The 23,204-nt window shown below is 36.3% G+C and overlaps 1 long non-coding RNA gene across 1 annotated transcript; it reads left to right on the plus strand.

Moving 5' to 3' along the window:
- The first annotated feature begins 268 nt into the window (after positions 1 to 268).
- Positions 269 to 10,304, plus strand: LOC135083988 (uncharacterized). Its single transcript, XR_010259743.1, has 3 exons — positions 269 to 326; positions 1,695 to 1,839; positions 10,196 to 10,304. It is a non-coding gene; the product is annotated as an uncharacterized LOC135083988 (long non-coding RNA).
- The last annotated feature ends 12,900 nt before the right edge of the window (positions 10,305 to 23,204 follow it).

Raw genomic sequence — 23,204 nt, forward strand, 5'->3', positions numbered from 1 at the left:
TTGGAGGAATTCGATCTAAAGTGTTGTAGCTGAAGTGATGATGATGATGATGATGAAACGCTATTATATTACTCGTATATTATTATTTATTGGATTCTGCAACCGCAGCGTTTTAATCTCAAAAATTTTATGCAGTATGTTTTATAGTTATTACATAGTTAAAGGAGTAATTAGCATAAATTAAAGACATGAGTAATTAAATTACAAGTTGTCGATTTCACGCATGTGATATTTTTATAGCGCATACAATTTTGATATTTTTATGTAACCATTTAGAGTGAAAATGATCTCAAGAATAATAATCTTTTTAGTGTTTTCTAGTATTTGTAAGTTATTCTTTTTGTTTTTGTAGATTAAGTAGGTACAAAAAGTCATACGCATGCAAAATATAGACAAATGTTTTAAAGAAACTAAATTAAACACTTTAAGATTTAAAAGAGTTCTTTGACTTGCTGTAGTTTTGTTCTTCTTTAGAATCGTCGCTAATATTGTGGTGTTTCTAATTTAACTTTTTGCATGCTAATAATTTTAGATAAACATGTATCGTTCTCACTGTCTGTACCTAACATCTTTATACAGGGTGTTAGGTAAATGGGTATGTGAGCCGACACTAACCCATGTTAACATGGTCATATAAATGGTATGGTGAAGTCAGAAATTTGATATCATCATTTAATTTTTTTTAATTTTCATACAAAATAAATTTTATAAAATCCGATTTGTATGAAAAATAAAATAATCAAAATGAAGATATCAATTTTCTGACTTCATCATACCATTTATATGACCATGTTAACATGGGCTAGTGTCGGCTCATATACCCATTTACCTAACACCCTGTATACCATGTTTAATTGCAAATAAATGATTATGATTATGATTATGAAAATTACTTAAAGCATTGCTTTGAAGGATCCTTTATGTGTTTTTTATATTGTTTTGCCTTTTTGCCACCGACGAACGACGCCAATCTGTATTAAAAGCGAAAGGTCACTGACTGATTCACTCATCACGAAATCTCAAAAATTACCGGTGCTTGGAGTCTCAAATTTTGCATGGGGTTTTTTCTTAGAACGTAGGTGCTAAGATGGGATTTTGTAAAATTCAACCCCTAAGGGGGTAAAACGGGATCCACGCTTAGGTACGAACTACGAAGTCACTCGCGGGCGGCCGCTAGTGTAATTATAAAAAATCCGGTAGCGACATTTTGTGGCTGAATCGTGAAGCCCGTGTGCTGCAATCCTTATAAGTGTGGACTGAAATTGTTTCTTCTTCTTCTTTTCAGCCAAATGACGTCCACTGCTGGACAAAGGCCTCCCCCAAGGTTTTCCACAATGAACGGTCCTGCGCTGCCCGCATCCAGGCTCTTCCCGCGACCTTTACCAGATCGTCGGTCCACCTAGTAGGAGGCCTGCCCACGGTGGACTGAAATTGTTTACGTCCTTGTAAATTATAAATAACTTGTAAAAATCGAACTGCCTAAGGAGGGAAGATCGATTTAGTTTCAGATGCAACTCTTAACGTTAAAAATTAAATAACTAAGTATTTACGTTTTTCATTTAAGCAGGAGACATGTAAATTGTAAAGTGCCCCATAAGGGCTACCTTTTTTTATTTATTGTATTTTGACGTTCGTAAGTGCCACTAGTGGTCTAAATTGAATAAAATATTTTTGATTTTGATTTTGATTTACAGTAGAATGGCAGCTGACCGATGCTTTATACTCTTATGGAACTTCAAAGAGAATGAGGCAGAAGTTGGTGATGATGAATTTTGAGCTGTTTAAAGATTCAAAGTCGAAAGTTCAGGCGATATGGCCATACAGGAAGCATTATTCCAAGTGAGTTCATTATACAGGGTGTTTGGCGCATCGTGTGCCAAAATGATTTGGCGGATAGAATGGGTCATTTCCTATATCGATACCTCTGGGCTCAAAGGTCGTAAAGGACAAAGTACGACTTTTCAGGAGAAGCAAAAAACGTTTTTTTATTTTTTTAGTCGACGATAACTTTTTTGTTTTTTGAGCTATTAAATTATGACTTATGAAGAAAGTGCTTAGAATTCACAGCATTTTCCGAAGAGGTATTGAAAAACTGGACTAGAGCTGTATTTACTGAGATAGATTTCCTTTACGCCCTCAAAATTACAATAAAAAGACCTTTACGCCCCTCAAATATTCGTCCTACGCAAGTTACTTAGGTCGTAAGTCTATTTTTATTTCACAAAACTACAAAACTAAGGTAATAAATGACAATTTACATAGTTTTGTAGGTTTTCATGGGTCATAACGGGACACCCAGGTAAGGTATTATGAAAGGGTAAATTGATGATTTAGCTTAAATATTTAATATTTTATGGTATTTCATATGTAATATACCATTTCTTCACATATTTTAAATGAATTATGGTCTTTTAAATGAAATAAAATGATTTTCCGTAGCTTCGTAATTTAATGCACACAACTTATGAAACTATTTAAATAGAAGTTTTGATATCTTCGAACTAGAAGAAACTATTTCCGATATAAAAGCAAATTTAGAAAATAAATATTATGACGCTTTTAAATAAAACTTCATAAATGTCTACTTTATAGGAAAAACCGAAACCAAATTAATTTTATGTATTTATTAAATCATTATTATTGTTTCGAAAAACTACAAATAGAGGGCTTAATTCCATAGGGCAGTCTGTCCACCAGTTGACCTTATGTTAATGCAGATATTATAATAGAATTATTAAGGACAAACGAAAACCAAACTATATTAATTATTTATTATATTATTTAATAAGAATTTAGAATAATTATTATTCTAAATAAATTAAACATTATTAATTCATAGTAGCTTAAAATTATGTCATTGTACTTGGTATAAAAGTAGAAAAGTTAGGTAAGTAAGATTACAAGTAGGAAGATTTTCATTCCAGTAAAGTACATCCACTTACTTTACTCCTACATAATACCGTTTTTAAAAGCCAATTATTTTTAATATAAAAATATAACTTCGAAAAAAACTGCATTCACGCTTTTTAGTAGATTAAAAGTAGGTGCACACCGTTGATTTTTAGTTGGCCGATAGTTGTGCCCGATTTTAAATTGTATGAAGAATCGGCCAAATCGAATCGGCGTAGTTTGCGCACTCCCATACATGCCCATACTGATCAACTGCCCGACTAAACTATCGGCCGACGAAAAATCAACGGTGTGCGCCTAATCTTAGTCTCAACATATATTTTCCCATGTTGTGTAAATATTTTTCCTACTAGTTATTCTTTATTAGCTGATCCAAATAACTTTAATATAAACTTTATATAACTCTTGGATTTGCAAAATAGATTAAAATTTAAGATAATTTTGTGTGCTTTACCCTATGTAAATTCAGGGTATAATTTCAATAAGATCAACAAGAAAATATTTGATTTAAATATACTAATGTATAACCTGACTTATCGTCATAGCGACGCACTTTTACTTTTTGACATAAATAAATTTATTTCTAGCTTTAAGTTGACTGTAGATACAATGTATCTCTCTAAAAAATTAAAGAATAAATTAGCCTCTTTGATTGCATTCAATATTAAATGTAATCATATTCATAAAAATAATCATAATCAGGGTACTAATAATTTGATTTCTCACTATGTAAATAGTAATAATATTAAGACTGTACCTACTACTAGTTGTTTAAACTGAGGCACTCGACAAAGGCCAAGTCTGGAACATTCAAGATTGTTCATCAAAATATTCAAGGCTTGACCAGCAAAGTTTTAGAATTAGAGCTTTTCTTAAAAAGTTTTGACATTAATGTAATGTGTATTACTGAACACTGGCTTAAGAAATATGAAAGCTCTCTTTACATAGATAATTATCAGTTATGTAGCGCGTTTTACAGGAAGTCTGCCATTCACGGAGGCTCCTTAATATTTGTCAATAATAATATTAAATGTAAAGAACGCAAAGATGTAGTAGGGCTATCAGTTGAGCGTGTTATCGAAATTTCCTGTGTCGAGCTTGAGAGTTACATCATTGTATGTGTGTATAGACCCCCTTCTGGGGACTTTGGTATTTTTGAAGCGGCTATTGAGGATGCTCTTAATAAAACTTGTAACAGCAACAAAAAGGTCTTAGTTTGTGGAGATTTTAACGTCAATTTACTAGATAGCTCATCATCATATTCTGTAAGACTACTTTCCCTTTTTAAGTCATTTAATTTGTTTAGTCAATTTAAGGAGCCAACTAGAATTACGGAAACCACAGCTACTTGTCTAGATAATATTTTCTCTAGCTGTGTCCCTGACAAAAAAGCTGTCATACACAATCTTACGTCAGATCACTGTGGTATTAAAGTAGAATTTATTTTTAATAATTCTAATAATACAAGAAACAAAAATGCCGTATGTAGACCTGTAACCATTAGTCGTCTAGAACGTTTTAAGAATAATCTTGGAAATAAATTGCATTTAGTGCCGTACGTGCAGGGAGACCCAGATGCTCTTTACAATAACCTTTTCGAATGTATTAAAACCGAACATGACAAAGTTTTTACTGTAAAGCCATTAAAACCAAATACCAAATCTAAGTTTAGTGACTGGGCTACTAAGGGAATATACAAAAGTCGAAATACGTTATATGAGCTTTATGGCATGAAAAAGTATAATAATAGTATATCTTTTCTTGAGCATGTGAAAAAGTATTCAAAAATTTTTAAGAAAGTTTGCTTCATGGCTAAGTCTTTTTATATTCGGGACAAGATAGGAAACGCCAGTAATAAAATAAAAGAAACTTGGAATGTTATCAACCGAGAGACTGGTAAACTAAAACCAAGAGATAATGACTTTTCTCTCAAAGTTCACGATAATTTGATATCTGCAGATAAAGATGTAGCAGAAGCTTTTAACAAATTTTTTGTTAATATAGCTTCAGCAACAACTGCCAACTTAAAGTCATCTCCCTCCGAGGCTGAAGAAATATTGAAAACCCACGTGACACCCTGTGACTCGCACTTCTCTTTTAAACATATTACTCCATTAGATATCACTAAAACTTTTAATCTTTTAAATGTAAAGAGTACAACTGATATCTGGGGCATCTCTGTCAAGATAGTCAAACACATTATTGATATAATTTCCCCACAGTTAGCGATAATATTCAATAATTGCATAGAGAAGGGAATCTTCCCCGACCTCATGAAACACAGTAGACTAATGCCATTATTTAAGTCTGGTAGCAAAACCGACCCTGGCAATTATAGACCCATTTCTATCTTGCCCGCTTTGAGCAAGATTTTTGAAAAAATCATACAGGAGCAACTTATGATTCACTTTGGCTCTAATAAACTATTTCATAGTGAACAATATGGTTTTACCAAGGGTCGTTCCACCACCGATGCCGGGGTTGCACTACTTAAACATATCTTCGAGGCTTGGGAAAATTCTCAAAATGCACTAGGGGTCTTCTGTGATCTCTCAAAAGCTTTTGACTGCGTAGAACATCAAACGCTAATTCGCAAACTGCACTATTATGGGGTAAAGGACTCGGCTTTGGATTTAATACAATCCTATTTAAACTTTAGAGTTCAAAAAGTCGACATAAATGGTGTTTTGTCTTCTGGGTCACCTGTGAAAATGGGAGTTCCGCAGGGGTCCATTCTGGGTCCATTCTTGTTTCTTATATACATTAATGATCTACCATATTTTGTTAAAGACTCTTGCGAAATCGTGTTATTTGCTGATGACACATCTTTGATTTTTAATATTGATAGAAGTAAAAATAACTTTGACGATGTAAATAATGCACTAACAAGAGTTTTAAGTTGGTTCACTACAAATAATCTACAACTGAATGCAAAGAAAACAAAATGTATAAAATTCTCTTTGCCTAACGTAAAAACAGTTAGTACCCAAATAGAACTTAATAATAATGCAATCGATCTGGTAGAATCTACTGTATTTCTGGGAATTACCCTGGATTCAAAACTCCAGTGGGGCTCCCATATAGAAACTCTGGCGGGAAAGCTCAGCTCAGCGGCTTTTGCAATAAAAAGGATACGGTCATTAACCGATGTTTCAACAGCTCGCTTAGTCTACTTTAGCTACTTTCATAGCCTAATGTCATATGGAATCATGCTATGGGGCAAAGCTGCAGATTTTGAAACAATATTTATTCTGCAAAAACGTGCCATAAGATACTTGTATAAAATGAAATCAAGAGCGTCCCTTAGAGAATTGTTTAAAGAAATTGGCATTCTCACGGCCGCTTCACAATACATCTTAAACTGTATTCTATTTATTCAACAAAATATTAATGAATTCAAAAAGAAAAGTGATATTCACCAAATCAATACTAGAAATAAAAATAAATTGGCTATACCCGCTTTTAGACTTAATAAAGTGTTTGCCACCTTTATGGGACAAGGTATCCATTTTTATAACAAAGTCCCTGATAAATATAAAGAGCTACCGTACAATAAATTTAAAGGTATAGTTAAAGATCACATGCTTAAAAAAGCCTATTATACAACTCGAGATTTTCTTAATGATAAGTCATCCTGGGAGTAGGATTATGGTCCTCTCATGCTCGCACTAAAAATAATTAAAATCGTGCTATGAAAAGTAATGTATAAACTAATCTAATTTTCTAAAATGTTATAGTGTCATGCTTCTCAATCTGGACTGTTACTTAGCTTTATTATTAGTTTTTTTTTTCTCTAAGAGATAACTTGGTATTGTCATTCTCACTAAAATGTCTCTGGGGTGGTGGCGTAGTGAGGCGGGTCGTTACATTCCCTCTAATATGGTCGAGTGAAGCGATGGCTGGTTCACTCGTCATGTCTGTGAACAGGCGCTGCTTTCGGGGACTGGTCAATCCAAGTTATTCCAACTTATGTATGCGAGTCATTTCTACTAGTATTTGAGTATGTAATCTGTAAGTCTAGATATTAGCACGTCACTACCTTGTTTAATATGCCACGCAATTTTGTATACCCATTCTTATAAGATACACTATACAAGAATGCATGGTAAATTCAGTGAACTGCTCCTGAATCGAATGTACCTACTACTGCTATTTCTATTTATTTATATTAACCGGCAGACAGTGGTGACTGAGTTTGTTGCGGCGCTTCTTCTCAGCACTTGCCAAATGTTGGTCTCGAAGCGCTGGTAGGGTAAAAAGATTATGAGACATGTAGAGGCTCCTTAAGAGCAAAATGACGATTTGTAAGAACTATTTATTAGTCTAAACAAATAAAGAAATTTTGACTTTGACTTTGACTTTGACTTTAGAAACTATACTAATTTATTATAATTGTAACAGTCAAAACTCAAAAGTGGTTTTGACCAAGGGCGTTATTCAAAATTACTAGGAAATCATTAAAAATAATTGTAAAGTGTAGTATTTGTGTGATTTGTGCATACAAAATAATGACACCTAAGGTACTACAGTAAGGTGACTTTTTTTCTCATAATATTTTTAACAAATCTAGCTTTTTCATTTTTTCAATTTTTATGATGACTATACTAACTTAATTAGGTAATACGTTATTTTATAGCATGTTTTTATTTTCTTAAATCATCTTTTAATAATTATCTTTTACCTGACAAATACCTAGTTTCTTCAAATATGAGAAATAATAAAAAGCAACATTACTTTACCCGATGTGGGTAGATGTCATCATTTTATATGTATAAATCACATAAATTACACTCTAAAATAGTTTTATTATATATTTTTGATGATTTTTTAGGTTCTTTCGTTTGTTCCAAACGCACATACTTAAATACTATAAGAAACGTCTATAAAATTTACCTTCACAGTTATTTTAATATCCTCACTGTGTAGATTTTTAAAATATTTGTTTAGATAATCTAAGAGCGTAAAGGACAAATTATTTAGACTTGGGTATGAAAATGTAAGGTTGTATAGGACAATAGATATACTACATGTACATTATACGCCCAAAAATTTGTGTATACTTGTTCTTTACTACCATGGTAACTGTACTAAAAAATCAAATGGTATTTACATCCCAATTTTCACGATGAATTCTGTTTAGCTTATCAAAAATGATGGGTCGTAAAGGCACTTTTTTTGGGAATTTCGACAAACTAAATATACAGATCGATAGAGAATTAAATTCTGAGTAAAACTGTATAAATAACTCATTTTCGGTATTTTGTCCTTTACGACCTTTGAGCCCAGAGGTATCGATATTTTCAGCCCCCATAACACGTTCCATGCCAGGCGGCTACTTTTATATTATTTTTTTTAGTAATTTCACCAAAATACCCAAATCGCATCATTTAATTTCGATTTAAAAAAAAAACTACTAGGCGCAGCCCTAAAGTAAATATTTTGTTTTGACGTGCATTAATGTAGGGTTGCATCAAATCTAAATTTACTGGAAAATATCATCTACTTTTTTTTTAATTCAGCTTTGAAGTTTTCCGAAAAGTTAAAAATGGACTGAACATTTAAGTTTACATAGGTATAATTTTTTTTTTAAAAGAGATAGCGATCTTCGGATTTTATCAAAACTTCTCTAGTCTATCCTCATTCAAACGGTATACTAATCTTGTTTAAATAATAACAACAACTTCACAAATTCCTTAAATTAGTGCATTGACTCTACTCGGACTGATTTGCGAAATTTGTGTTTATAGCCCCTTTTTGTGTGAATAGCACGTTGAACACCTAACAGGTAAAAATTATTTATCTTATGCAATGTAAAAACCTTTTCCCAATCGTTTTTCAATGTGGATTTCTTGAAATTAAAGACGAAATTAATTATTTTGATCGTTTATTAATTATCACAAATTTTGTTCAAAATGGCCTCGACAACGTATACACTCACGACATCTTCTTCTAATTTGGACTGTTGTTGTATGCAGCCACATTTCTCTTTTTATTACTACAAAGGCGTTTTCTACTCGTGGATTGGAAGACATGACCCTATCAGTGGCCTGCACGTTCCCCAGACCTAACTCCGTTCGATTTTTACGTCTGGGGACAAGCTAAAGAACTGGTGTACGTAACGCATTCAAACAATAGAAAAACTACAACGAATAGAAAACGCCTTTGTAGTAGTAAAAAGAGAAATGTGGCTGCATACGACAACAGTCGAAATTAGAAGATGTCTTGAGTGTATACGTTGCCGAGGCGGACATTTTGAACAAAATTTGTAATAATTAATAAACGATCAAAATAATTAAATTCGTCTTTAATTTCAAGAAATCCACATTGAAAAACGATTGGGAAAAGGTTTTTACATTGCATAAGATAAATAATTTTTACCTGTTAGGTGTTCAACGTGCTATTCACACAAAAAGGGGCTATAAACACAAATTTCGCAAATCAGTCCGAGTAGAGTCAATGCACTAATTTAAGGAATTTGTGAAGTTGTTGTTATTATTTAAACAAGATTAGTATACCGTTTGAATGAGGATAGACTAGAGAAGTTTTGATAAAATCCCAAGATCGCTATCTCTTTTAAAAAAAAAATTTATACCTATATAAACTTAAATGTTCAGTCCATTTTTAACTTTTCGGAAAACTCCAAAGCTGAATTAAAAAAAAGTTGATGATATTTGCCAGTAAATTTAGATTTGATGCAACCCTACATTAATGCACGTCAAAACAAAATATTTACTTTAGAGCTGCGCCTAGTAGTTTTTTTTAAATCGAAATTAAATGATGCGATTTGGGTATTTTGGTGAAATTGCTAAAAACATTAATTTAAAAGTAGCCGCCTGGCATGGAACGTTTTATGGGGGCTGAAAATATAGGAAATGACCCATTCTATCCGCCAAATCATTTTGGCACACGATGCGCCAAACACCCTGTATATTTTCAATAACTTGAAAAAATCAAATTGCAATGGGAAACAAACTCACGACCTTTCACTTGCCGGGCAATTGCTCTGATCTACATAAACATTAGGAGACCCCGTCGAAATGGATGTGGATTTTACTGAGATAAAAAGAGAAAACAATATTTTGATAGCGTGGGCAGGCCTGGGAGGCCTAGGTGGACCGACGATCTGGTGAAGGCCGCAGGAGGTGCCTGGATGCGAGCGGCGCAGGACCGGTCTTTGTGGAAATCCTTAGGGCAGGCCTTTGTCCAGCAGTGGACGTCTTTGGCTGAAACGAACGAACAAAATATTTTGATTGATCAACGAATAAAGTTATTTTTTTCTTTGCAGCCACTCGTCTTTCCAGCTGGCACGAGTAGTGTATACTATTCGCCGAATGTATAACCGAATGATATTTTTATTCTTCAAAGTCCTGGATAAATTTGACACACTCAACCAGTACCAAGTGAGTACTGCTCGCCTTAAATAAAAAGTGCCATAAGGCCTCATGGGGCAGCAAGGTTCTGGAGTGGAGGCCGCGTATCGGAAAACGCAGCGTGAGACGTCCACCCACAAGGTGGACCGACCCGATCGTAAAGGTAGCAGGAAGGCGCCTGGACGCAGGTCGCTGCCAACCGGGCAACATGGAAAGCATTGGGGGAGGCCTATGTTCAGCAGTGGACGTCCTATGGCTGAGATGATGATGATGACCATAAGGCCCCGAGAGATGTGCGACGAAGCTGGCAGGCTATTTACAGCAAAGCGGAGGGGAGAATAGCGGAGCGGTGCGGAGACGAGAGGAGAGGAGGACAGCTCACAAGCTGTGCGTAGCGGTCAGCTGTCAGCCTATTGCTATCTATGATACACTGCACATCTCCTTCGTCTTTTTCCATCTTCAAGCTTTAGGCTATACAGGGTGTCCCAAAAAGTAGTGTCAAGCCGAAGCCCAGAGATAGAGCATCACTAGGGCTATCCGAAAAACCCCCATGTATATTCCGCGATTTTTGATAGTTTTCGAGTTATGATTGTTTTAAATTTCTGTGTTTAGGCACTTTTTGGTAACTGCGGCGCGAATAGATAAGGTACATATCAGATTTTTTTAATTATTATGAGACGAATACTAGGCCTATCTGATTCAGAAGTATTTAGATCCATAACACGAATGTAAACCAAAAAAGTTAAAAATCCTATAAGATGTAAAAAAAAACATAACTCGAAAACTATCAAAAGTCGCGGTAATTACAGTAGCAATAGTGATGCTATACCTATGGGTTTCGGCTTGACACTACTTTTTGGGACACCCTATATAATATCACCCTAAAACCAATAGGGGCAGGGCAATAAAAAATGTGTATGATAAACCTTGTATTGTTCTAGCACATGGACACCTTGCAAGAAATTCAATTTCTCTCCTATAACATTGACAATCTCATCTACGCAATGGAAGAATGGGAGGACAAGCATACACGGAAGAAGAGAATATCTAGAATGGGGAGGCCTATCCCTCTCAGAACTAGGGAGAGCCCAGAGGAAAAAATCCAGAGGGAGAAAGAAGAAAGGCAGAAGCAAAAAGCGTATGTTGAAAGGAAGAAAATGCTGTGGAGTCTAAGGCAAGGAAATAGCAGAGACAATTTGGGAAGAGGACAATTCCAAATGAAGGACATTTCGGAGGAGGGATTTTTATCTGATTTCAAATCTTAAATAAACAAAAAACATTGACCACGATTAGACATTTTCAATGATCTTTGTCACAGACACGTGTCAAGATGTTTGTACGAACGTTCTTAAAAAGTTTTACTTTTGTAATTAAGACTCCCACAAAAAAAAAAAAACTTGTAAATCGGTAAAAAATATGGCTCATGATGCACGACAGATTGATTAAGAAAATAAATATCGTAACAGTACCTGTTTTACTTATGATCGCGTTATAGGTCAGTATGCCCCCGGCGTTATGATATTTTACACTTCCAAGCTGAAGCATAGGTTCTCTTGCTATTTACTCCTTCTCTCCTTTGTTTGTCACCTGTCATCCGCTTTGCAATGGAGGGAAGTCGAACCTTAATTTCGAACTCCTCCTATGTTCTTCTGATTAATTTCGTTGCGGGTCCATTGACAGTTTAACTTTCCCCCGCGACATACTTGACCTTCATTGGTTGGGTTTTTATGGCGGTCAAGCTGTAGATCCTGGCTACACAGGAGTTGCAGTGGTGGGAACGAGAGGTGGGAAAAGTTCCGTTTGCTGTCTACTCCTGGCCGGCCAAGTTAGGCAAGCCAGGAGGCGAGGGCCAAATCAATCCGGGCCCTCTGGAGATCGGGGTCCTAGGTATCGCCACTCAGACAATGTGTCCCTACATTATTAACAAAAACTGGCAACAGCTTCTGTAATCTTGTACCTACTTCATCGAAACTTTTGAAATACTTCGTTCGTTTCAGCCGATAGACGTCCAATGCTGGATAAAAGCCTCCCCCAAGGTTTTCCATAAAGACCGGTCCTACGCCGTCCGCATCCAGGCGTCTCCCGCGACCTTCACCAGATCGTCGGTCCACCTAGTGGGAGACTTGCCCACACTGGGTCTTCCGGCTCGTGGTCGCCACTCGTGAACTTTTTTTTAAATACTATTTGGCCAAAATTAACTGTCTCCAGCCGTGCCACAATTATCTATTCACTACGAATGATTCACACTGCATTCAAACCGTCGACATGCCGAAATCGCCAGACTTCCAATAAACGTGTTCTGCGAAGGTGCAAAAAGGGCTTAGAGATCCTTTATAAAAGGTTTAAAACTATTAAAATCATAGCTTGTCGGTATAGCAGACACAAATTTACCATAAGTGATTCTTTATAGCTCTCGTGTTAACCTCTTGTGTTAACAGAAATCTACAGTCAACTGTTATATTATTTTTGATGACAAAATTTTACAGATAATTTTAAAGTCAATGACAATGGTTGTCATGATAGAACTTTAACTGCCATAATAAGTACAACCTTTGATTTTACAGTATGTTATCGGTTCCTGTATTTCTTTATTCTGCGACATTCGGCTTCGCTGTATTATTTCAAACACGGGTTTTATGAATTCTGTTCTGTTCTCTATAATACAGAGGTTTTAAAACACCATCAGGTCCAAAGCAGGTTCATTATCATTCATCAAGTCCTTTAAGCTCTAGTTTACGAATGCGACCTTCGCTTATTTAATAAAAGCATATGAAAGATTTGGCAAAGCTCTTTCAAACATTCAGCACAATAGCTCGACACTATTAATGCCTTATATCATCAACATGGTACAAAATAGCACCAGATTTTGTAAGCCTATCTATAAAGTAAAAAATATACAGAATACGTTCTACATTTAACGTGTCAAACTTAACTAGTTTCAGCCCGCAAAATGGAAAAGCAACGGCAACGGACTTTTATTCGAAACTGCAGGTTTGCGAATGTCAACTTTGTAACGAAGAGCTTTCCTCTTTTGGTTCCCAGTTTTTACCAAAAGGATTTTTGAGAAAAGGTACAAAACATTGTAGTTATTTTTTCAAAAAACTTTTTTGATAACGATCTATCACTAGAAACAGAAATGACTGAAATAACGGATTTTAAAATTATCAGAAAACAGTTTTTTCTTAACCAACTTAACCTACTCATCACATCATTTTCCATCAGGTGAGGTGCAGATCTCGAGCTTTCCATGTATGGTTAAATAAATTCAACATTAATAAAACAAAGTGTAGAAGTCATAGTAACAATATTATTATAACATTTTCTTTTGTTTCCTTGTTTGCTCATACAATTTATTATTTTATCTACAGTAAATAAAATAAAAATAAATATTATTTCGAGATCAAATGGCAAGTGCAGTGCAGCCAGCGTCAAATAGTTCCCACCCCAAATAAAATGAGCATGGGCCTGGCAAAGAGGCAGAAATCAGCGTCAAATATATATGTAGTTCGTGACACCGAAAGTAGTCGAAAAAGTTCACTACACGTCGTTGTCGCGATTGAAATAAGTAATTAGTATTAAATTTTAAAAGCCACTTTGGGTATCACGTAGTATTTGTCGTTGATTGTACCTTTAACCCACAAATTATCCCTTAACCCGCTCCAAACAAACTAATTTACTAATGATTGGAACTAAAGCTTATTTGTTTTATCCAGAATCAATATCCATTCCGATCCAAGGAGCATTATCTCCGACCGAACAAAGGATTAAGGAAGGCACTAAGCGGCTTTTCCTTTGATATATCCTTTTAGTAATAGTTGGGCCATAGTAAAAATGTAGTTGTAGAAAGATAAGTAGGTACTATCAGCGCGGGAAAGTAAAAAAAAAACGAGCAAAAAACCGATATCTAATTTTAATTAAGGCAATTAAAAGAAAAAGGTATAAAAATATTAAATAAATTAGTATAAAAAGGACCGCACCTTTAAACATTTATTTTGTAATACCTAAGTGCCCCAACTCATCTGGCCGTTGTGGGCCAACTAGATACTGCACTGAAAACTAAATGACTTTTCGACGATGATATTAATAGTATGTGCGTTTAATAGGGTTTACTTTGAACTGCCAGTGATGTCTGTGGCAGTATTCATTGATTTTTTGAGAGGTCGGAGTTACTAATAAATATTACTCTCATTGCAAAACCTTTATCTTCATTCTTTACCTTTTATCTATCTATCTATACGACTACTACTTATGATTTTACTGGAACTGGGGATCATATTGAAAATTCTATAACATTAATCGTGATCAAAAAGAATCCGATTAAATAAATAGCTTTGCGATGGAAAAATATTGAAGTTTGAATCCTCAATAACACACTAATGGATCCATTTTGTTGTGTGTAGTATTGGGAATTTTGTTGAGATCGTTGTTTGTGAAAGTGAACAACAAACAAATCAGAATTGTAGTATAATTGTTTAGTTTGTTTTAGATTGTTTTCGCTTACTGTCAGATCGTTTACCGCAAAGGTACGTAATGGATAATGTATGTCGAATCTGATTCTTAAGTTATTTTTGCATAATTTAGGCAGTCTTTTAGTATAAATAAATGCTAAAAGACTGAAGATTTTGAAGATTCAGTCTTTAATCTTCAGTTTAGTGGCGTTACTATTATCTAGTAGAAGAATATTGAACTTATATTCGACTTAGAACTCAAAAGACCATCATCATCTCAGCCACAGGACGTCCACTGCTGAACATAGGCCTCCCCCAATCATTTCCACATCACCCGGTTGGTAGCGGCCTGAATCCAGCGCATTCCTGCAACTATTATAAGGTCATTTGTCCACCTTATCCGTGAACTCTGAAGTTCAAAGTTAGAAGATTTACTTCAAAACAAATAGAATATTTTTCAATGTACTCGCCAAAGGGTTAAAAACTGCATAATGCCACAGTAGAACATTACAGTTCACTGAATACGTCACATTCATAGACAAAGCCTGTTCTAGTATGATGTCATAGTGTGCTAGTGTGCATGTTACAAATGCTCTTTTGGCATCACCCGTCTGTGGGTTTTCGCATAGCTTTGCTATGTTAGAGTAGAAATGTATGCAGAAAGGGAAACTATAGTCCGCGGGAATAGAAACTGACATTTTTGGAAGTAGGTTAACTGTTTTGCTTCGCAGAATACGGTGTCGTATTTTTAGTAAAAAAAATTGAGGGCACCAACTCCCGTATTCATAAACGATGCTTGCTTAGGTGAAGCAACAAATCGAACTCACAGCTTTGAATATAGCTCTGTGATTGGTTCGTGTGTCACCTTGTGCGGCCACGCACACTGTGAGACCTCACAGTAATGTTTGTGAATACGGGCGTAAGTATAAATTGTAATGTTTTGAATTTGAGTTTGAAATAACACACTTTTAATTCAGGCAATATAAAAAGGGATGCAAGTTTGTCTCATATTTTTTCAAAGAATATTTTGTTCAATACAAATTACAGATAGCCCCGTGAAACCCTCCAGCTATTAAATACGATACATGAACAAGAGTGGGTTCACCGCAATTTATAGTTCAGTATCGTAGAAACAGCAGTCACTGACACCGCATTGATTATTAATTTGTTAAGGGTAGATTAATTAAAATAGGTAAATATTAATTAAAATAAACGATCACAAATATTGAATATTGATATAACTGGCAGTAAACATCAATCCAAATTAATGATACCTACCGTGCACGGAACAGGAGGCCTACTACTAAAAACGAAATCCGTCAAAACATCAATCGAATCCGAAATTTCTTACTATGAAACGTTTCGGATCCGAAATCAGAAACTAAGTCCGTTCTATGACGTATGTTGACGTTCCTTCCGAAAAGTGCTGCTACGAAACCACTAACTGACAGATGATGTTTCGTATTTTGACGTCAGAACCATGACGTCATTCAAGCCCTTGTCCCGTACGGGACATGCCCCGTACACGTCACGTGACAATGTGAAATTACCTTATTACGTACCCCGAAGCAGAAAATAACATACTCGGCGTCTCCAGCGGGCGTGTAATCGCCCATTTGCAGACGCTTGCTTCTTTTGAATGCTTTGAAACTTAATAAAAATAAAATGTGTAACTCGAGAGGAGAGCGAGGTAAGTTGTAACAGAGGAGTTGTGACATTGTCGATTTTTTTAAACTTAACTACTAGCGAGCTCGAAAGGACTCACGGCGCGATTTTCACCCGCGCCCGCGGCGGTTGCGATCCTGCAGCTTCTGTAGAATGCAGATACTTATGTAATAACTAATGCACAAGTCACGACGCGATTTGCGCCCGCAGCGTGCGCGGTTGTATGCGGGTCCCGCTGCACCGGTGGGCAACTAGTAGAATCGCGCGGCCCGCGGTAACCGCAGCCTCTGCGGTTTGTGCCCGCACGCTCTGCGATCAATTGGCGGGCGACCGCAGTGGCCAAATAACCGATCCCGTGAGTTTTGAAATAAAACCGCCGGCAGCTTCGGGTACAATTCGCGCCTTGAGTTCTTAGCCTAACAGTGTACGTTTTTAGTTCAAGTCTCAACCTAACAAATACGCGCTGTTGCGAGCCCGCTAACAGTTAATACGTTTCCAAAAATCAACAATGTCACAACTGTCCTCTGTTACAACTCTCCTCGGTCTCCCCTACCTACAGTCAGCTGCAATATATTTCATTTTCTGTTTGTTCTTGTTACTAGTTCTTTGGTATTATTTTAACCTTCGTCTCCTGTATGCAAGGATTTCCACAGCGACCGATCCTGAGCTGCCCGCATCCAAGTACTTCCCGCGACCTTCATCAGATCGTCGGTCCACCTAGTGGGGGGCCTGCCCACACTACGTCTTCCGACCCATGGACGCCAATCGAGAACTTTTCTGCCCCAGTGGCCTGTGCCCCGCCCACTTTTATCCTATTATATTATAGCAAATTATTAAAGTTATACGAGTAGGAGTTACAGTAAGAGTAAGTAGGAACTTTTTTTCCAAGAATTGTAAGGTTTATGTAATAATTTTAAGCTTCCACTTATAGATGCTCAAAAAGCCGTACCGCTACCCTACGGACTTACTTTACGAAGAAACCAAGTTGCTTCGTGTCAGACAACTGTTTATATGGCGGGTTTGCTGTGCTCAGCATAAAAAAACCCTGAACTCGCCAGAATTAGATGCACTAATGAAAAAACGTGTGTTTCGAATACCGGTACCTACGGTCCGCACCACGTTTGCCAAACGCCTTCCTCTGTTCTCACACCCCCATATTTACAATAAAGTAATCCGAAAATGCCCCCTAAAAGACCTATCCCTATATGAAGCCAAACGTAAAGTCAAACTTTGGCTATTGGACCTTAATTATGCAGATTCGGAACGAATCCTCCCACAATCTTGACATGCGACTCATCTTACACTCTCAAACACAACACTAACACTCACACACACACACACACACACACACACACACACACACATAATTTGTTCATATATCACAATATTTATGATTCATAATCTTTAAAAAACCACAATAATAGTCACCTGATAAGGAATCGGAGCTGTATATTTAATGTAATGTAAAAATGTAATCTGTAATGCTCACTCAACACAACTACTGCGACACAGGCCTGCGAGCCTAGTGCAGAAGCTGTGGTTTATTACATCACAGGAATGATATTTGTGAATAAAGATTATTTATTATTATTATTATAGATTAAACGGGACATAATCCGTGGCGTTTTCGACTCTTAAATCTGAAGCTTCGCGAGTTTTCACCGTAATTTCCTATTTTTACTTGGAAAAATCTTTAAATTTTACTCAAGCGTCAGTAATAAGATTCCGAAACGTATAACACATAATTAGACTCGCGTTTACATCCGTGGCGTGTGAAAAATAGAACAGACAGTTCAATTAGGAAACAAAATCTATACTATCTATACTAATATTATAAATGAGAAAGTAACTCTGTCTGTCTGTCTGTCTTGCTTTCACGCCTTAACCACTAAACCGATTTTGATGAAATTTGGCATAGAGATAGTTTGAGTCCCAGGAAAGGACATAGGATAATTTTTATCCCGGTTTTCAAAACAGGGACGCGGGCCATAATCCTATGACAGACCAAAATTCCACGCGAGCGAAGCCGCGGGCGGAAAGCTAGTAACAAATAAACAACAAAACACTCAGAACATTATCCAGAAACATCATGAATACATTGTTATGATGTGAGATCATAATTAAATAAAAATCGTTTTGGAAAACCAGTTTGCAGAATTGTTACATTTATTTTCCTGTGGCTTAAAATTACATTATTAGCATGTATGGTATGCATATCCATTTAGGAAGTTTGTGGTAGAAGTTGTGTATGAGGCTTATTATTTTTCTTACCTTCTCTCAGAAACTGCCTCCTTGGTGGCCTTTTAACTAGCAATTTGATTTATTGGATGGGCCCATGGCCCATTCTAAGTCCATATTTGAGTTAAAGTCGGTGTCCTGCAGTGACTTGCTTTGCAGTTATACAAATTATAAAGAACCCTTATTTTAATCTTTACCTTCAAAATCACAGTCGAAAATTCACAATTTTTTAATTAAATTACTCGTATAACAATTTTTTCAAACACTGGACTGCCCGTTATATCTGAGCTTCTTTCGTGTGTTGTAAATAAATAAAAATTCCAATTTACCAAGGTTACTCAATTACGTGAAGCGGCACTTATCGCAGTCGCTCCAGTCAGAGCTTGGGTTTAATAAACGTTTGAGGGTTGCCGATGGGAAATTTTGAGGTAAAAGATTCAGAATTTAATAGGTAACTATATTTAAAATACGTAAGGGTAACGGTGTTTCTTTACGAGATCAAATCAGAAATGAGGAGATCCATAAACGAACTAAAGTCGCTGACATAGCCGGACGGATTGGCAAGCTGAAGTGGCAATGGGCAGGGCATATAGTACGTAGAACTGACGGCCGATGGGGCAGCAAGGTTCTGGAATGGAGGCCGCGTACCGGGAACGCAGCGTGAGATGTCCAACCACAAGGTGGAACGACGACTTCATAAGGGTAGCAGGGAAGCGCTGGACGCAGGCCGCTACCAATCGATCAACATGGAAAGCATTGGGGGAGGCCTATGTTCAGCAGTGGACGTCCAATAACTGAAATGATGATGTTTAAAATATGAGTATGGTATAGAGATTGAAAATTAGAAAGATTTTGCAACTATTTTAAGGGCCCTCGCCCACGGCGACTTTTTGTAACGATGTTGTCTGCTGTAGCGCGTTAGTAGCGCGTTGGTATCACTTCTGTGTTCCGTGGTTCCTAATAGTAGGTTGTGTAACTGACAGCTATATCCAGGGACGATGGATTATAGGCAATTTGGCAGTGGCTATCTGTAAAATTATAGTTTTTTTGCCAGTAAAATCTGCCAGACACAAAACACTAACTCTATAATACGAAAACTTTTATTTACTTATCCACAAAACCGAAAACAATTCTGTAACAATAATTTTATTCAAAACTGCCATGCTTTATTACAGCACACCGAAGCTAAATCTATTTAGACTCACAAAAATGTTAAAATTGCTTGGACACTTGAGAAAAAGTGGGACATACATACGTCTGAGACCGCACTCATAGTGAACACAGATAAAAACATTATTGTCCGGTTTGTTTGTATTATCCTTGAAACCTAGGGGCTGGAATTGATTTCTTGCTGCTGTTTTCACGGATACTGCTTAATAATCCAGGTCTTAGCTATACGCGAAAGTGAATAATCATTTACAGGGCAGATATATAGCATCCTAGACTACATCTCACTCAACGTTAGGTGCGATTGCGATCAGATACCTGCCTTTTCGTGCATTAATGTGACCATTGACCTTATAAACGTGTGGTGTCTCTTCTGAAAACATAACTACAATATAGTTCGTTCGTAGCCGTGTGAAGTCAGGGCGTGTAAAAACTAAAACTCATAAAACTCATTTATTTCTGTAAGTAGGCTTTAAAAAAGCACGTTTACACGTCCCAGTATTAACCCTACCACTGCTTCAGGACAATAAATGGGCCAGTGCTGAGAAGAAGCAGCGCAAGAAACTCAGTCACTATTGTCAGCCTCTTTTTCAAAGGTTTACAGGCTTTAAAATGTTCAAAGTTATAGATATTTATGCGAGCTAGGCAGTAACGCATCCCAAACATTTATCTTTTTGTCGTTAGTTAAACTAATTAAGTTTAATGTTCCTGAATATTCTCGTAGCATCTGATCATAATCTGGAAGATATTCTTTATCGATAATGGGCCAATTAAGACGGCGGGGAGCCATTTGGTTGAAGGCCGTCGTTTTCCATGAAATCTCTATAAATATTAAGAGTTTGTTTGCTTAAACGCGCTAATCTCAGAAACTATAGGTCTGATTAAAACATTATTTTTATGTTTGATAGTTTGTTTATCGAGGAAGGTTAAGCTATTATTCTTACGCTACGACCAAAAGAAGCAGAGTATCAATGAAAAATGTTGTGAAAATATTCCAGCGATTTTCACGCGTACGTAGTCGCGGGCACACCTAGTTTAAATATGAATTGTAATATACTAATCCCTTAAGGATCATTGTTGCAAATCTGTATCATTTCTCTCGTAATATTTGAGCCAATCACGACGTCTATTACCCTAAGAAGTCCAATGGGATTAGGAAGGAATACTGTGGGACTGTAGTAGGGTTGCCTTGTCGGCTTGTCAAAGGGACAAATTCGATTAAGACAAGTGCTTCTTGACTCTTCAGCACTTTTACACGCATGGTAAAGATTTCGACTCATTAATTACTCTTTGTAGCCTCTAGACAAAATGTCATCGGTGACAGATTAAATTTCGAGATAGCTTTGCTGTATCTTAATGTAGTTAATTTATGGGAAAGCTATATTTGGGATGTGTATGAGTGCTCTGAAAAGGGCTTATGTACTGAAAAAACTATTTTTTATTTATTTATAGTGATGAAACTTAATCTTTCAGGAATGTTACTTTATCTTTAGGCACTATATTTTACACTTATGTAAAAGTAACGAGTAAAGTGCAGAAAAGTCACACTTGTGTATAATTTTAACAACTTTAAACCAGTGAGAAAAAGTTTTTGCAGATAGGATATTATTAAATGAACCTATCTTATGCCTACTTGTGATAAGATAGACCTATGTCAAAACTTAGTACCGTCAATAAAAGGTTGGATTTTAATGGTGATTTTATTCAAATTGGTTCAGTAGTTTCGGAACCTATACAATACAAACAAACAATCAAATTATTTCCCTTTATAATGTTAGTGCACACTAAAGATGAGTGTAGAAAATTAACAATCTCAGGCTCATTCTGCAAAAAACGTGGCCAAAGATTCCGCCATCTTATTTAAAGCAGCCAGAGTGTAGCAGACACACCCGGGGGATTACAAAGGTCACCCCTCAATAATCCAAAGCTTGCTGTCTCTTTCCGCTATGGAGCAAAAAAGGGATCAGAAAAGGGATCCGTTTTTATCGGACTGAACACGCTTAAGGGATTTTTTTATGGTGAAATGTTAAGCAAAAAGTTGGAACTTTAGGATTTTGCGTAAGTTTTTTTTAATGTTCGTCCATTTCAGTCAAATGACGTCCACTGCTGGATTTCCGTAACGACGAGTCCTGCGCTGCCCGCATCCAGGTTCCTCCCGTTTCCTTCACCAGGTCGTCAGTCCACCGAGTGGGGATTAGTACCATCTAGGTTTAAAATGTAAACTATATTTTTTATGAGTTTATATTATACTAGCTTTCCGTCCGCGGCTTCGCCCGCGTGGAATTTTGTCTGTCACAGAAAAACTATATCGCGCGCGTCCCTGTTTCAAAAACCGAGATAAAAACTATCCTATGTCCTTTCCCAGGACTCAAACTATCTCTATGCCAAATTTAATCAAAGTCGGTTCAGTGGTTTAGGCGTGAAAGACAGACAGACAGACAGAGTTACTTTCTTAGAACCTATAGAAGTATAGATTATAGATTTCATGACCCACATAATTATAGCTTGACCTACTCACACACTATGAGATGGTGCTGAGAAGTGGAGTAAGAAAGTAGTGTAATTACCCCTCAAAATGTTGTTTACGCGAACTTATATAGAAACATAAATACCAAAAGTCAGCATATTCAGCGTCAAATAGCACGTGACAGCCTAAGTAACCAAAAGTTGATAACAAAACCTTACTTATGTTGTAACAAAGACGTGTTGCGAACTTTTTGTCTATTTAGGATGTCACGAACTACACTGGTCATCATAAAAATCGACCCACCCGCGACAAGCACTTTCAAACGTATGCATCCCCACTTCCCACCAATATTACTATACTATATTACCATTTAAAGGCCTAGTTCTAAACTTCATTTCATTAAAGGTAAGGTTTTTACCCCAAAAATGTGTCTGTAGAAGAATCCAGAGTCACTTCTTCAACTCCACGCTTGAGCCAACTTTTATGGCTATAAAACTGTTAAGTTGGATTAATCGCTATCCATCTGTTAAAGAGGAAACGTGAGATCATTATTTGGTTTTATAACTATAAAAATTGGTCTAATTAATCCCAAAGGTGAGCCCAAAGTGAGGTCTTTTTTCAAGTCACATTTATTGTATATGTTAATCGTTTATTAGGAAATTAAATGTGTTTTTCTTTAAGGATATTTATTGTGCTTTCAAATAACACCAATATTGTTGGGGCACCATGATTGTGTCAGTAGAAACGAGTTTTCCTGTAAAACGTAGGTGGGTATTTTTGTGATGACCAGTGTATTTGATGTCAGTATTACATTATTTTAAAATTCCAGTAATTTAATTATCTTTATGTAGCCTTCACACTAACGTTAATAGAATTGAAACGGACAACCACATAACCATAACGAAACAAAAAGTATACCACAAAAAGTCCCCTCAGAAT

Source organism: Ostrinia nubilalis, chromosome 24 (assembly GCF_963855985.1).
Source record: "Ostrinia nubilalis chromosome 24, ilOstNubi1.1, whole genome shotgun sequence".
Lineage (NCBI taxonomy): Eukaryota > Metazoa > Arthropoda > Insecta > Lepidoptera > Crambidae > Ostrinia > Ostrinia nubilalis.